We start from the raw sequence: 18,437 nt of genomic DNA, 5'->3' as shown, positions 1-18,437 counted from the left end.
GTTAAAATATTGCGTACTTTCAATACGGGAGTTTAAAGCATGATTATATATGTAAGTACTCGATGCACGAAATTCGATGAGTTGATAGTGCAAATTACGATATAATTATCCAGTGAATTTCGACATGGATAAATAGGCAATCATTCATCTTCGACAGAAAGATTCATTGACTTTAAAGCAAAAATCCATAATCGTGAAACTTTACCATTCCACTCATAACAATATTTACCATTTTTCATAAAAATTGTAATTTTTTTTTTCGTTAAGCCCTTTTATACATACCAGTTAACTTCAGAATAAAAAATTGTTTTGTAGGTAGAAAGAATTCTAAAACATTATCCATAAAAGAAAACCTAAACGCTTATGTTTTATTCTTTGTTCTATATTAGCATAAGGCAGAAAGATCCTATAAAACTCTTCCTGTTTTTATGATAAAAAATCTGCAGTTGTTTGCTTAACGTAAAATGTTTGTGAAGTACCTTGCTACTCAAATAAAAAGAAACTTGACAAAGCGTAAAAAAAATTACTATTACGGTTGAAAATAGATTCTGAAATTGAATTTCGTCCGACTGATTGAAAAAGAATTTGATAAATTAAAACAGAATGTGAAACAAACTCACGAATAAAAACTCATTTCAGATTGCAAAGAAATGGGGAAAGCTTTATATTCTAATCTACCGTTTGCTGAAAATTAAACAATTGAATTCAGTACACGCTTTAAAAGAATTTGCATACGGAGTTTTAGTAATTGAATTACATCTCATTCGATTCTCCTTCCTTTCGATTGAGCTGATCAGATTTTGAAATTTCAAGATCATGAACTACAAAACAATCTTCTTCCGTAAATATTAAAGCTGTTCTTTTTTTTTCTATTTTGATGGAAATAGCGTAATAATTAGATTAGCTTTAATTTGATAAGATGGCTAAGAAAACATCAAAGAATAATTAAAAGCCCTCAAAGAAATAAATTTCTTATCCCTGTAAAATTTGTTTCTGCAATTTTTTAATGCGCGTCTTTTCCATTTTAACCTTTTTTTTTCCTTTTATACATAAGGCTGATAAATACGCGAGTTATTAAAAAAAAATACTCGCAAATAATGTTTTTTTGTTTCTTAAATAAGGACAAGGCTTTAAGGAATCGATAAATATACGAAGATTATTGCCAGAAAAGCATCGTCCATTTCGTTGTTAGTAAGCCGACAGAGATGTAAAAAGGTTTTATTCTTTCATATCTTTAAGACACACTTGTCTGCTTTTTAACATTGTGATCTTTCATAAATTCATGCACTTATCATGGCGTTTTACCTACACTGCAAAAACTGAGGTGTAATAATACTCCGAGTTTGGTGTTAAGCAACTCCAAAAATTGTGCAAATCAGCGCTTTATTTCAAGTCAACACCATATCTAGCTTTCCCATTCACCAAAAGTGGTGTAACTGAAACCAAACACCGATATTGGTGAATTCTTACACTTACGTCACATGCGCAAACACCATTTGAGGATCCGTTGACACCAACTTTGGTGTAAGATTGGAAAACAGCCGGTGGCAACCAAACATTAATCAGTCTCAAGCACGTTGCAACACACAATCGTCGTATGCACAGGTTTGAAGTTTTCAAAAGGTATGTTAAATTTTATTTGTAATGAAATGTCAATTACCGTAAACCAAAGCTACTTTGCACCATTGTTAGAAAAGTCTTTAGTCCATCCGAAAGATAAACTAACGAATATATTATTTTATGAATGATCGTTACAACTTTAGCAGCCATTTTCAACATGGCTGCTTTACGGTTGGGTTTACGGTATATCAATTCATAATAAAATAACATGTTTGTGTGTGTATGTCGCGCTTTCCGGGAAAACGGCAAGGCCTAGTAAACACTTTTTTTTTTGTACTATAACTTTTTTTGAGGAGCGAGAAACTTGATCGTTATTGTATCGTGATTTTTGAAATTTTTATATTCTGCTTGTTTTTGTAACACGTTTTTATTTAAACCAGACTTTTAAGACTGATTAAGAAATCTTCTTGAATAAATTTGATTGAAATCTTAAACTGTTCCATTTTTATGTTTTTTGAAAAGTGTTAATTTCATTGTTCTAATATACAGATAATTTTAGTTTCCTTAGTGTTTTTGAAAGATACTTTTTTGAACAACTTATAGGCATAAATGTCCATTCCTCGTATTAAAAATAATAAGATGAGAATCTTCATATACAAAATAGTTATATGTATTTGTGTTGTTAATAATCAATTGGGAAATTAAAACTTGTATAATATGTTCACTGTAAAAAAAAATTAGTGTATCTCTGTAAAGTAGTTGCCCCCATTTTTGGTGTTGACATACACTTAAAAATTTTTACAGTGTACTTACACATTCCGTCAAAGTTTAGATGCCTAAGAAGACAAGAAACATGTCAAAGCCTTTTGAAATACATCACAGCCAGCGAGGTTCTACAGCATGAACATACACTGTAAAAAATTTGAGCAACCTTACTCCGTAAAAGCGGTGTCACCTGGCTGCATCCATAGCAATGGGGTATGTCCACGGTGACTGACGTTACAATTTGACTCGATTTTTAACGTATAAATTCAGCAGTGTCTTGAAATTAAATTTGTTTCTTCTGAAATTGATCTAAAATATCATAATATGGTACATCACTGCCCCCAAACTTGTTTTCATACTTGAGGGAAAACATTTTGTATGAAATTAAGGGGAATAAAAAAACGTGACTGATGTTACACAGAAGAGGCATTGAGAAAAGTAACTAATGTATAATTTGAAATTCTCTTCGAACTAATAACGTAAAACCTAAACAGATTTCTCCCCCTTAAAATAGAGATTTTAGACTTGATGAAAACACTTTCTTTTATTGAAATAACTTAAAAACTAAAAGTATAAAAATTATTTAACACCCGTGACTGATGATACAAAGATTTTGTGACTGATGTTACATTTACAATAAATTGCTGTAATTATAAATTATTTCTCCTTAAAAATAAAATTAGCATTTGAAATTGCAAAATTGTATTTAAAATACTAAAAAAGTTTATTTATAAATTTTAAAAGTTATATTTTTGTTGTATTTCACAAAATAAAAAGTCAGCTTGCCTTTACTACATCTAGTGTGATAAATATTTTAACCTTTCTCATGTGAATAATAAATTTCATCCACATTTACAGGCTATTTCCAATGTTTTACTGCTTGAATCTTGAGAGTTACTAAATACTCCTAGCTTTCAGTTTCAATGCATCTAACTTCTCGTGATACAATTGTTTGTCATATTCTTCAAGAATCCGTTCTCCATTTGCAGTCAACAATTTTGGAACATGTTCTGCTGGAAGTGATTCCCTCCTTTACTGTAAAAAAAGGATCGTTGCTAAACACCTAATACAGATTTCGAATTTAAAAAAAAAGTATCACTCGAATATAACTCTTTATAACATGATTGCAAGTCGGATGGTGATAGCTCTGAAATTTGCATCATGCTGTAACATCTTCTATCTATACATATAATAAAATAAGATGTTTGTGTGTGTGTGGCGCGGAAAACGGTAAGGCCTAGAAAGATGAAATTTGGTATACAGGTACAGTTTCTGCAGAAGATGTGCACCTCGGGCTTCGATTTTTGATATTTTAATTAGAAAAAAAGTTATTTAATGTTTTATGTGTTTTTTTGCACTTTGTAGTACTTTTTACCTCACAGACCCCGAACCAATCGCGCCACACAAATATTTTTTGTACTATAGTGTTGGAAATTTAATTTTAAATACGATGAATGAAAAAATTTTGATGATAGAGCAATTTTTGTATTTTTTATGAATTTTTGAAAAAACCTTCAATTTGCATTTTTTCCTTGGTTTTATATTTTTCTAATATCATAATGCGAGAAGTATCACAGCCTCATTTCTAAAATTTAAGTTGGTAATAGTAAAAAGATTTCGCCCTCTTCAGAAGAAAAAAGTTCTTAAAAATACGCAATATTTTTTTTTTTACAATTTTTTTAATGCTGAACACATCATGTTTTTCTACGTATCGGTCGAAAAAAGCGTTCTTCAATCTTTTATGCCTCTGGCGTCACTACTTGGATTTCGATTCGATATTTACGACGGAATCTTAATCGGAAACAATGTTATTTTTTTTTTTTTTACTCTATAGCTTACTTCTACATTTTATGACGTGATGACCACGTGTTTTTTCGGCAGTGCTTTTTTTTTCCTTCCCGTTTTTTTTTTTTTTTTTTTTTTTTTTTTGTTTAATTTAAGGATTGCATTCATTTCTTTTTCGAATTCCACCCCCTCCCCCCAAGCTGGACCTTTTGCTATATCTATATTACGTTATATTTCATAGATGTGCGCATTTAATTCAATAAAAACAGCGAGATTTTTTTTTTCTTCGTCACTTACTCTACTTCGTAACTTTTTGCACGCTACGGGAAATTTTGGAGATAACTTTTTTTTTGCTCTATTTAAATAAAAAAGCGGTTTTTTGAGTGATCTTTGTTTTTATTAGGAAACTAGCCGCCTGCAGCGACCAGCTGGTCCGCCTTTTGACGCCATTCGCCTTTTTGCGCCAGGGTTGGCGCCTTCGGCGGCTGCTTGGACAATTTAGCGACGGTATTAATCAATGTTTTTCTCTATATTATCAATATTACAATTCGCCTTTTTACGCCAATGTTGCGGTCTGCCTTCGGCGGCTGCTTAAATAAATTTCGTGGCGGTATCAATCAATCTATATCTATCTACATCATTAGTAATTTGAATAAAATATTTTCTAGATCTATCTCCAGTTCCGTCGATTGGAATATTATTAAAGGAGGGGGAGGGGAGACACAAACGGCGTACTCTTCATGGAAATATTTGTCGAAAAATAACAAAAAGCACTTCCACTTTTATGTGAAAGCATTGTTTTTTCGAAGTCATGGTGTGTGTGTGTGTGAGGGGGGGGGGGAGCATTGACACCTCGGTGAAGTTCCTTAAATGACGGGCATGTCTCTTTCTTTGCTGTCCATTTACTGTATCGACCTCTATATTTGTTTATCTATCTATACGATCTATGCATATCTATCTCTGACAGTAATTAACAATCATTTTTTATTTATATAAGTATTAATTCGAAAAAAACATTTATTGTAAACTAAATCTCAATCTCTGTATCTACCTAATGCCGCCTTCGGCGGCTATCTACCTTTACGATCTATCTCTAAGTTTTCTTATCCATCTCTATTTATTTAAACTTCCCCACTCATCTTCTATACATATAATAAAATAAGATGTTTGTGTGTGTGTGTGTGTGGCGCGCTTCCCGGGAAAACGGTAAGGCCTAGAAAGATGAAATTTGATATACAGGTACAGTTTCTGCCGAAGATGTGCACCTGGGGCTTCGTTTTTTGATATTTTAATTAGAAAAAAAGTTATTAAATGTTTTATGTGTTTTTTTGCACTTTTTAGTACTTTTTACCTCACAGACCCCAAACCAATCGCGCCACACAAATAATTTTTATACTATAGTGTTGGAAATTTAATTTTAAATACGATGAATGAAAAAATTTTGAAGATAGAGCAATTTTTGTATTTTTTATGAATTTTTGAAAAAAACCTTCAATTTGCATTTTTTCCTGGGTTTTATTTTTTTTACTATCATAATGCGAGAAGTATCACAGCCTCATTTCTAAAATTTAAGTTGGTAATAGTAAAAAGATTTCGCCCTCTTCAGAAGAAAAAAGTTCTTAAAAATACGCAATAGTTTTTTTTTTACAATTTTTTTAATGCTGAACACATCATGTCTTTCTACGCATCGGTTGAAAAAAGCGTTCTTCAATCTTTTATGCCTCTGACGTCACTACTTGGATTTCGATTCGATATTTACGACGGAATCTTAATCGGAAACAATGTTAATTTTTTTTTTACTATATAGCTTACTTTTACATTTTATGACGTGATGACCACGTGTTTTTCCGGCAGTGCTTTTTTTTCCTTCTCGGTTTTTTTTTTTTTTTTTTTTTTAATTTAAGGATTGCATTCATTTTTTTTTTCGAATTCCACCCCCTCCCCCCAAGCTGGACCTTTTGCTGTATCTATATTACGTTGCATTTCATAGATGTGCGCATTTAATTCAATAAAAACAGCGAGATTTTTTTTCTTCGTCACTTACTTTACTTCGTAACTTTTTGCACGCTGCGGGAAATTTTGGAGATAACTTTTTTTTTTTTGCTCTATTTAGATAAAAAAAAAGCGGTTTTTTGAGTGATCTTTGTTTTTATTAGGAAATGAGCGGGGAAGTTAAAATAAATAGAGATGGATAAGAAAACTTAGAGATAGATTGTAAAGGTAGATAGCCGCCGAAGGCGGCATTAGGTAGATACAGAGATTGAGATTTAGTTTACAAAAAATGTTTTTTTCGAATTAATACTTATATAAATAAAAAATGATTGTTAATTACTGTCAGAGATAGATATGCATACATCGTATAGATAGATAAACAAATATAGAGGTCGATACAGTAAATGGACAGCAAAGAGACATGCCCGTCATTTAAGGAACTTCAACGAGGTGTCAATGCTCCCCCCCCCCCTCACACACACACACCATGACTTTGAAAAAACAATGCTTTCACATAAAAGTGGAAGTGCTTTTTGTTATTTTTCGACAAATATTTCCATGAAGAGTACGCCGTTTGTGTCTCCCCTCCCCCTCCTTTAATAATATTCCAAACGACGGAACTGGAGATAGATCTAGAAAATATTTTATTGAAACTACTAATGATGTAGATAGATATAGATTGATTGATACCGCCACGAAGTTTATTTAAGCAGCCGCCGAAGGCAGACCGCAACATTGGTGTAAAAAGGCGAATGATAATATTGATAATATAGAGAAAAACATTGATTAATACCGTCGCTAAATTGTCCAAGCAGCCGCCGAAGGCGCCAACCCTGGCGCAAAATGGCGAATGGCGTAAAAAGGCGGACCAGCTGGTCGCAGCAGGCGGCTAGTTAAGAAATATTTCTACATCGATAATATAGCAATTTTATTCAAACGTACTGCATGAAGAACTAGGAGTATCTGTTTATCAAATTTCATGCCAGAAAATTTTTTACAGCAGCTTTTTTTCTTTTGTGAAGATATAACAAAGAGCGCTTTCAATGACATATTTTACCAAGGTTGTATTATTTTAAAGTGAGGCAATGCAGCTGCTAATTTAAACCTGGGACTTCAATACTATAAATTTGTTCTATATTTGTTCTATTTCTTCACCTAATTTCTCTTTTTAATTTTATTCTAAACCAACTTTGGTAATTATGCTTGACTTTTAAAAATTATTTTATTTATTTTTTATCATCAACTCTTTTCAGTTTCTACTTTTTTTTATTTTTTGTGATTTTCATGTTTTCCTTTATTTCTTAACTAGCCGCCTTTGGCGACCAGCTGGTTCGCCTTCTTACGCCATTCACTTTTATATGCAAGCAGCCACCTACGGCGGCTGTTTGGCTAACTTGTCATTTATCTTTGTACTTGAAGTTTGCCGCCGCGGCTGTTTAAACAAATTTGGCTGCAGTATTAATCAATCCATCTCTATCTTTTTTTTGTGCCATTCACATTTTTACGCCAAGATTGCCGCCTTCGGCGGCTATCTACCTTTACGATCAATCTCTAAATTTTATTTTACATCTCTATATATTTTAACCTCCCCGCTCTTTTCCTAATAAAAACAAAGATCACTCAAAAAACCGCTTTTTTTTTCTTTAAGTAGAACAAACAAAAAAGTTATCTCCAAAACTCCCCGTAGTGTGCAAAAAGTAACAAAGTAAAGTAAGTGACAAAGAAAAAAAAATCTCGCTGTTTTTATTGAATTAAATGCGCACAACTATGAAATGTAACGTAATATCGAAACAGCATAACGTCCAGCTTGGGGGGGGGGGGGCGGGGGAGGAGAGATGGAAAATAAAATAAATGCATTCCCTAAATTAAACAAAAAAAAAAAAAAAGAAAGAAAGAAAAAAAGCTGCCGGAAAAACACGTGGTCATCACGTCATAAAATGTAGAAGTAAGCTATATAGTAAAAAAAAAAAAAAAGATTACCATTGTTTGCGATTAAGATTCCGTCGTAAATATCGAATCGAAATCCAAGTAGTGACGCCAGAGGCATAGAAGATTGAAGAATGCGTTTTTCGACCGATGGGTAGAAAGATATGATGTGTTCAGCATTAAAAAAAATTGTAAAAAAAAAAACTATTGCGTATTTTTAAGAACTTTTTTCTTCTGAAGAGGGCAAAATGTTTTTACTATTACCAACTTAAATTTTAGAAATGAGGCTTTGATACTTCTCGCAGGATGATATTAGAAAAATGTAAAACCCAGGAAAAAATGCAAATTGAAGGTTTTTTCAAAAATTCATAAAAAATACAAAAATTGCTCTATCTTCAAAAATTTTTCATTCATCATATTTAAAATTAAATTTCCAACACTATAGTACAAAAATATTTGTGTGGTGCGATTGGTTCGGGGTCTGTGAGGTAAAAAGTACTAAAAAGTGCAAAAAAACACATAAAACATTAAATAACTTTTTTTCTAATTAAAATATCAAAAATCGAAGCCCGAGGTGCACTTCTTCAGCAGAAACTGTACCTGTATACCAAATTTCATCTTTCTAGGCCTTACCGTTTTCCCGGGAAGCGCGCCACACACACACACACACAAACATCTTATTTTATTATATGTATAGATTTATATCGCCTCTTTTTTTGCCTTTCTGCAGCAGTCAATGCTATTTGTGCAATTTGCTTGAGGTTTATTAACGAAAACAGAAATGTGACTGATGTTACATACTTTAAATAAGATTTAAATAATTAAATTCAACTATTTCTAAATATTTAAGGGATTAATACTAAAGATATCATCATAAATGAAGAGAATATGACATTTTATAAACTTGGGTTTGTTTTTGTTTAAGCAATGCAAACTTTTGTACATTTTTGTGACGGATGTTACATTAGAGTATTACCCCTAGTTTAAAAACATTTGCTACAAGACAATTATAACAGTTTAAAGTTTCTTTGTTGGTCTAATCTCTTCCTAGATAAACCACATATCAAGAAAAAATAAGATTGTAGACATAGCAATTAATTTCCTAAGTGAAAAAAGAGTAACTTTTAGAATCGTTAATGCAACGACACATGGGCACTGAGAAGTGTTGTCAAAATTTGCCTATGAAACTTATGAAAAATATGCTGATAACTTTTTTCGCATAGTTTTATGAAAATACAGTCTTTTTTACCTCATATGAAAGACAAAAAATACTGATACAAGGAAGTTTTTTTTTTTTTACTGTGATGTCCTTAGTTTCATGGAATTGCCCAATGGAGTAACTTAACTGATAAAACTGGTGTAACGTGACACCAGTTTTATCATTTAAATCAATCCATTCCTATGGTGGAAACTAGCCGACGGAATAAAGTTACACTAATTGTAGATTGTTGCCACCGTATTTAAGGAGTAAGATTATGCAAATGTTTTAGTGTATGATAGAGAAAAACCATTTTCTATCATCTGGCCATGATGTAGAACTTCGCAGGCAATGATGTATTTCAGAAGGCTGAAGTTCATCTAATCATGGTGGATGATTCATTAACGATCGATTCGTAACTAAAAAAGGTTTCGTGCCTACCCGCGACGGTGTTGTCATATTAGAACACAACGTCATATCTGCCCCTGAAAGTTTTTTCGTGAGCAATCACGATTGCTAATTGTTTTCATTTGACTGTCTTTGATACTTGGTTCCTTTTTCACCCCCACCCGTCCTCTGCAGGCGCGGCTCCTTCGGTCCTGAGTAGTCCCCGTTAATCCGCTTCTCCTGGTCGGTGGCATCCATGCCCTACCCACACCCACGCACATACACACTCACTCACACACGCGACTTTATACATATATACTACACATACGCCAACGTGCATACACACAGGTCTACTACGCACAAACAAGCCTACACATACACAACTATACACACGTAACCGGCTAAGAGGAGGTGCAGGCTTGGGGAGACAGGAGACGTTTCTAGGTACAATATATCTCCAATGAGTAGGGTCCTGTCGCAGCTAGTGATTTCGGAAAGAATAATTCGAATTCCCAATTTTGGAATTTAAATTAATTTTCATTTTTTTTTAAATCAAGGAAATTTTATTACTATGTATATTTCTTATTTAGCGAGGTATGTAATAATACCCATTTTGTGATATTTACATTCAGCAAATACGCAGCAGTACGATGCGCAGAGTAGCTGAACCACATTTTTCTTGATCCAACAGGGGTTCTACTTTTTCACTACTGCTACAATCAGGCCATAACGGAGTTAACCCCTTAATCCCAGCACAAATGGTTAGTTATTAAAAGCATTTTTTATTTACTTAGAACTAGAGATGTAACATTTCCGGAAATTTTGAAGTGGTGGGAAAAAAACCGGTTTTTTACCGGTTTTTTTCGGGAAAAATTGAAAAAAATGGAAAATTTGATTTTTTTATGAATAAAATTTGGGTTTCTTAATAGATCTGTGTTTCTTGGAACATATAAAGGGTTAACCATTAAAAAATATATGCTATCCACGCATCTTCTTTTTCTGCTTGACAGAAATACACATAAAAGTAAGATTAATTTGAAAAATAAAAAACCTTTTTGTTTTATTCTGAGAGCTTTCATGGTCAAACACCAGAAATAAGTCAAGTCGTCATTCAACCAATAATATTGGGTAATGTGTGTCAAATCATAACAATTACATTTTCTATTTTAGATTGCCTTTGAAACTTGAAATATTAATTGAAATTTTCGACTTTCAAACAGGATTGATATTTTTTTTGAAAGAAAAATAATACAGTGTAACTTTACTGTCTGAAAATGAAAGCTATTGCGTTTTGATTTTTTTCTAATCCAGTCTAAGTTCAAATCAAAACTAAATTGGTTTTTCTTAAGCTGAACCAAAACTTAAACTGGAGTTTCAGTTTATTCATATGGCCCTGCTAAGCGCAGTAGTAAAAGTAGTCATACCAGCAACTTTTGAATGAAACTGAGTTATTATAACCAAGTTGTTCTCTGTTTCGTATTTTACTTGATAAATAAAATATTTTAGGGTCATTTGATCAAAAACTATTTTTTTTTGAAAAATCCTTTAAAAAAATAATAAAATATTTAAAAAAAAGGCATCTGAATCAAATATATGGAAGAGTCAAACTTTAAAACACAGTTTCTCAGCTTGAGCAAGAACTGCAGATTCCACTTTTTTGCTTAGCACGGCAGTAAATAGGGTGCGGCAAAAAAATTTCGAACAAAAATTGTATCATCGAATGGAAGAAAGGTAATTTCATTTTAAGGAGTGACTTATTTATTTTTGTTCCCCACTTTATTAGAAAATAATTTACAATCTATTCCTAGTTTATGTGTTGTTTTTCTTACAATTTTAAGCAAAATAACTGCTATTTTAAGTTGTTTAACCAAGTAGAACAACAGTTTGTTTGCTTGTTGTGCGTCGGCAAACAATAATTGAAACCGTATGCCGTTTCAAAAGGCTTGGAACTGACCGGAAAATGATTGGCGCTGACCGGAAAGTGTACAAAAACGAACAGTGAACATTTCAGTTAATAGTCAAGTTATCCAAAGGTGAGTTCAATAAAGTCCTTGGGTTTCTACGAGAGAAGTCGTTCGTAAGATGGGAATTTGTGCCCGATAAGTGCGACTAGGCGAAAAAACAGCTGAAACAGAAGTTTAACAAGTTCCAAAAAGTTCAGGCATTCGTATGACTCCAAAGATGCCAGAAACGTTTGAGACGGGCTTCAAGTTCAGACTGGAAGAGATACCTTTCACTTATTTACCGCTCAACCAGCTCATATCCCCCTGAACAATAAGATTTGGTCTGTAGACACGCCAAGTACCTTAGAAAATGTTAAATATCGCCAAAATCCGAAGATCACAAGCGACAAAAAAAAACTCTAGTTTTTTGTGGATGAGGGCCGTAAAATGAATTAAAAAATGAACTAAAAGGACATTTTAGAAGTTATTGCACTTCTGTGGGCCTAAGAGCACTTCAGCAATGTAGACTGGATATTTTCCTTAAACTCCACACTGATTCATATGGCCAAAAAGACAAGAGTGGTGTAAGACAAATTGTTTTTGACATGGTATCATCTTTTGAGTGGACGCTCTACTCGCTAGACTTCAATCCCATTTATTACACTGTATGGCCTATTTTAGAGTCAAAGGCCTATCCTAATCTACACGTAAGTTTGAACGCCTTAAACCAGTTGCTTTATAGGGTATAGGATTGATTAACGGACTTGTGGCCCTTGAATGAAAATTTTAATAAGCAGTTCTATCTCTGTATTACTGCAAAAGGCTGCCAGTTTGAAATCAGTTTATTGATTGCTAAAGGTCTTCTCATATTATTATTTTTTTTTTGTTTTGTTAATTTATTAATTTTTAACAAAGTTTCATGGCAGATTGCTTGCCCGGGTTTTTTTTCTGCCACACCCTGTACATTTGGTTCACACAGTCAGCAGAAACATAGTTTTGTGATTAAAGTTATGCTTGTTTGTTTTATGAAGAAGGAAAATAAATTCTTCCCTAAGGATATTGCTTTAAGCTTTTTTGCAAAAAGTATTATCAAACGTTTTTTGATATATATGCTAATTATATTATCATACAACAACTTGCATTAAAGTTACAGTATTTTAATATACAAGGAGGGGGGGAAATTGCATCAGAATTTAAGTGTGAGAAATTTTTTATCACATTTTGCTGAAATTTCAATGAAAACTTCCTGAAAAGTTGAAAAAATTCATTTTTTCAATTTTTCCTTGGTGGAAATAAACCCCTTCTGAAAAAAAACGTTTTTTTTTTCTTTTTTTTTTTCGGAAATTTTCCGGTTTTTTTCCGACTATTTTCATCTCTACTTAGAACACAAATGGATGATCAGCATATCTCAGTAAATGAATCTAAAATTGAATTTACACTAAAGAAATGCGATTAAACAGTTCATCGCATGACAATTCTCACTAGTAAGACTTTCTTGAAATTTTCTATAGATTTTTTTTGTAACCGTACCATTCTAACCTCCAATCAAAACTTGAGTTACAACTATAAACTATAATCGACCATTTCATAGAAGTTAGAAATTAGTTCCAGCAATCCGATTTAAAATGTCTAATTTTATTTATTCTTGTTTTGTACATTTTAGTGCTTGAGTGGTCAATGACTGGCTGGGGATCAACCACTAGTGAAACACCCTAGATCTTTGAAATCCCTCTTTTTTTTGAACTTGAAAAAAAAACGTAGTTTTATCATTTTCAAATCCTGTCAAAGAAGCTATAGTTACAGTATTATACGAGTTATTTAACTTAACAGTTGTATTTAACAAAATATTACTTTGCAAATTCAAACAACAGCTTTTAAATCTATAGTCAAAGCTTTTTTTTTGTCGCGATTTATCGTTCCAAACAAAAGTAAGTACATACTGTTGCCATCATACGTTTAAAAAAATGAAAACTTTTTTTTACATAGGGTAAAAACAAAATGAGTCATATCAACATTCGTTAAGTGGTTACGATTCTGTTTCTCCCAAGCAGGTATTTGAAAGGTTTATTACTGAACAGCTTTATGAAACAGTAAATACATAATTGATGTATTAAACTAGTTTAACGTCAGAAACACGGAGGGTTTTAATGTTTTGGAACTGAACACATATTTCATTCTTTAGCTTTGGGTAATTATAATAGTTTGCTTCACTTTATTTGGAAACAATGCCTAATGAAGGGTATACTCAATAATTACTTATAACCGGTTTAAAAAATATATGGATTGAACCTGTTTTTGACATCCTCCTACTCATACCTATGATTCCAAAGTGCTAAGTACAAAAAAATTGATTATAAATAACGATAACAGATTTATTATTATTATAAAGTATATTTTATTTATTAATAACTAATTTATAGTTTTAAATAAGTTAAGTTATAGGATTTTGTTATCCCGAAAAATTCTTCTACACGTTTGATATCAAAGTGCCATAAGTAAGACGTAACAAAATGCACTCCTTCCCACATTGAGCGAATTAAACAACACAAGTTATGACTAAAATTTTCTATTATGGTTTTCAATCCGCAGAACGATATTTGCTTGAATTGTTGCTTATTTCTTACGATATCAGTTACAGTTAGACTTTACAAAGGAAAACCCTCATTGAAGCAATTTGTGTCGAAAACTAATGTAGACAATTTCCTATTTGCATGCCATTTTTTTTTCATTCATATTTAAGATATTTCAGTTACACATTCTGAAAACAACGTTCGATATTTCAATCCTTAAAGAAGACTGGCGTTGAGAACTTATCCGTGACAATTTCGATCGGCGGAATCATCTTTTTATCAACTTATCATTGAATCTTCACACTGTTTTGGAAATGTACGAAAACACGCTTATTAGAAAACCATTCCATTGCTCTATCTTTCTCAAAATAAAACGAGATAAAATATAATCATTAATTAGTACTGAATCCTGCCGTGTTTCACTTTCATACGATCTTTATTACCGAAAAAAAAACATTTGATTAAGCCTCCCGCTGTGTTGAAAATGACGCAAAAGCGAAGTAGATGTGTAGATGCTATTTTATATTGGATACATCTGTAAACCTTTCATGTTCCTATAATTTAAATTTCTTTGAGGTATAACTGACTGACCTAACGACAAAAGCGATAATTGCCCCTCATTGCATGGTATGATTTGCTGACGAAAATAATCAGCTGCTGTTCCTAGCGGTATGCATTTAGATATTCAATTTCTTCCAAAAATTTGCAGTACTTTTTATAATAGGAAAGTACCTGCATTCACCCACATACTATAACACACACACAAATAGGCATTTTCTAAAAAAAATTATAATGTGTTTAAAATTTCTACCTTTTTAATTGGTTCTGTAGGTAAGAAAAAAACCTTTCCATACAGAAAATATTGTGGCACGTGTATTATTGTGGCTCCAAAAGTACGGCGCTATTTTTTTTGCTAGGGACTCCCTACTCGGTCTAAGGGCAATAAGCAAGGGATCGTCAAAAAAGTATGAACAAAATGTTTTAGACATAGGAAAGCGAACCAGTTTTCAATATAACGACTGGTTTACGAATCAGACGAGTACGTTCTGCTGTATCTTTTGAGGCGAACGTCAAATCATTGTCGATCACTACCGATTCCTTCTTAACGAACTTCATACTGTTTCAGAAGAACTCTTGTCATGAAAAAAGGAAGGGGGATTGGGGAGAGAAGAGGGGCTGTTGACGAATGATTCCCAATTTATTTTTTTAAAACAATCGCTTTTGGGAGTCAAATTTGTCTCAGTTCACGAGTTAAATACTTCCTTCTTCATGCTTCGGATACAGAAAAAAACAAAAATGAAAAGTCTTAATTTAGAAGATTTTCCTTCTGACATTGTTATTTATAGTGTCTTAAATTTATAGCATTTTTGACTGAAACAGAATGGTATAAACAAATTAGAAATATTACTTAAATGTTGAACGTATGTTGGCCTTATCGAATATTTTTATATTTTAAGCAACATCGCATTTAATGCATAGTTTTAAAAATTAGTCTTACGAGAACTTTGCATTTTTAAATTGCTAATTTAACAGTTGTAAACTGCTTTTATGTTCTTTTCATCAATTCACCAGTAGTTTTTGAGATTTATCGAGCGTACACAAAGAGACTGTCATAGTCGTACTGCCTCATCTGACAGCTTTAAGAAAACATGCAATGGGCGTGGCCTTTCAAAAGCTCCACACGTAAATGCCCCGCTCCATACAAATCTTACAAAAGTAAAAAAGAAAAGTTCGTACACATGTTCATGAGAGATACCTTTTATCGTCAATGTATTCATCTTTTTCTCGTGTTAGATCTCTTTATGTAACATCTTCAGCTCTTCAACATCATTCCAATAGAAATATCTATTGATTCTTAACTCTGCAGCTGTCGACACTTTGCGCGTGTATTCCCTTGAGCAAAAGTCGATCGTAACAAGTAAAGAAGAAAATCATTCAGTGACCACTAAAAATGGGGCAACATTTGTTGACCTCCATTCACAAGAACGCTTTATCTCCTGTCCAATTCTGATATGCTGTAAGAAGGACAAATGTTCTCAGGCAGTCATTGATTCGGATATTTTCAGTTCTGTGTCCTTCAGCGGGAGAAACAGATATATTTAGTGAATTTTTATGCCAAACATGGGTTTAGGGATAAGAAATAATGGAAGGACGTTTTGTTGAGGCTCTTTTCAGTGATATCTTTCGAAAAATACAAACGGTGTACTAGTTCTTTATTTTATAAAAAACCTTCAGTACTAATTTTTTTATCCGACACTTTACATATGAAAAGAGGAAGAAGCAACAAGGAAAATCTCCATTCGTTAGCTAGTACTTACCTTTATATACTGATTCAATTACAGAATTTTACTTACTAAAATTTTTTTGCAAACTTCTATGCACTGGAATAGTATTTTAAGTGCGGAACTTGCATTAGATACATATTTTATACAATATTTTGCACAGCAATATGTCTTTATGACTATTTTAGACATTTTTCTGTCCATAGTAAAGTTGAGGGCATTGTCTTGTTTCTTGCATTGTATGACATCAATATCAGCAATGTTGTATGCATTATCTTGTTTGTTGCAAAGCTTTAGGTAAGCCAACAGGCCTGATTTTGTTACAAAGCCCATTGAATAATGGTGAATAAATTGGATGAAGCGTGACTTAACTCAACAGAACAGAAGATCATGAAACTAACTTAACAATTTTTGTTTCAACTGTAGAGAAAGTAAGAATTTTTGAAGATACAAACACAAAAAGAAATCTAAAATTCACAAGGAGCGTGACTTAATTCATCAGAAAAGAAGAATATAAAGCTAACTTAACAATTTAGTAACAACCAAAGGGAAAATAATAATTATTAAAGATGCAAACACAAATAAAAAGATAAAACAACTGAAAAGGAAAAGTTACAGAGAATAAAAATAAGTTTATTAAAACATTTTAAGTAACGAACAAGAAACTTTCAGTTAAACTAACAAAAATTTATTAACCACTTAACGCATTAGCTTGTTTTTGACACGAGCGGAAAAGTACCGTCCAATTTACATATGCCCTTGTCTCACACGATCAACTTTTATCGCGCATTTTTGTTATTTCTAGTGCTCGTCTAAAATTATGTTCTAGTAAAAATATACAGGCTAGATTTCTATTAAACTTATTTACCATAGATGGATCCTGCATACACGTCTTGTGTAAACTACGTGGTGCATTTTGATGAATAGCTATAGGTTTGTTAGAAATTTCTTGTTCAAAAAGGTTGTTTGTTGAGAATACGTAATATTCGATTTTATTGCGTTATGCTTGTAAGTATGACAATTTGATTTTCTTTGATTTTAATATTTTGAAATTCACAATGAAAATGTAATCAAATTGTTTACACTTTACTTGTATACGTATTTATTTTTAAAAGATAATATCCCCCCCCTGTCTATTTTCCCCCCTCACCCGCTGAAATTGCGAAAAATAACTTTCCTAAACTTATTTTCGACGGGAAAAGAAAATATCATTTCTGACCCAATTTTCTGAAAAAACTTGCGCTTTAAGGGGAAAACAAGGGGATAAAAAGAAAGGCATATTAGCTGAAGGAAAAATCTTATTGACAAATAAAAAACGGGCTTTGACTCAATGAAAAAAGAACTCCTAGTACTGATCAAAATGGATAATAAATCATCTTATAGATTCGTATGACTGAAAAAAAAATTCAAATGAGTAAAGAACAAATATTAATGATGGCAAGAAAAATCCTACTAAATATGAAGCCCTGATTATAAACTTAAAATTTTTTCATAACCAAATAAAAAAAGTCCGTCTACTCAGCAATATATAATTACAAAAAAAAGGGGTTTGGTTCTTTTCCGAAATCAAAAGTGACATTCAGGTTGCAAACTGCGCCGAAATCACTAAACTATAAAATGTTCAAAAATTCGTCTTTCTAATTATATTTTTTATTCTTAGCAAAGAAAAAAGGTAGCTCCTTGATTTATCTTGTAAAGTAGCTGTAAGCGCCAGCACTACGACCTAAAAATTGAATTTATTGTTTCTTACCAAGACTTTTTACTTCTTTTTACAAAAAAGGAACTATTGGATTCGCGAAAAAATATTCACCCAAAAATCGGCCCTAATTTCCATTTTGCTCACCCCCGAATGAATGCTGAGATTTTTTTTTCAACCCGATCACACGTGGATATGTGCCTAGGAACGTACAGACACCCGAAATATCCTTTTTGACGATCCTAGAGTTAATTACAACGAGTTTTATCGTGACATCTGTATGTACGTATGTATGTGCGTATGTGTGTATGTATGTCGCAAAACTCAAGAACG

Source organism: Uloborus diversus, chromosome 3 (assembly GCF_026930045.1).
Source record: "Uloborus diversus isolate 005 chromosome 3, Udiv.v.3.1, whole genome shotgun sequence".
NCBI classification, from domain to species: Eukaryota; Metazoa; Arthropoda; class Arachnida; order Araneae; family Uloboridae; genus Uloborus; species Uloborus diversus.
Note: the sequence above shows the minus strand (reverse complement) of the source record.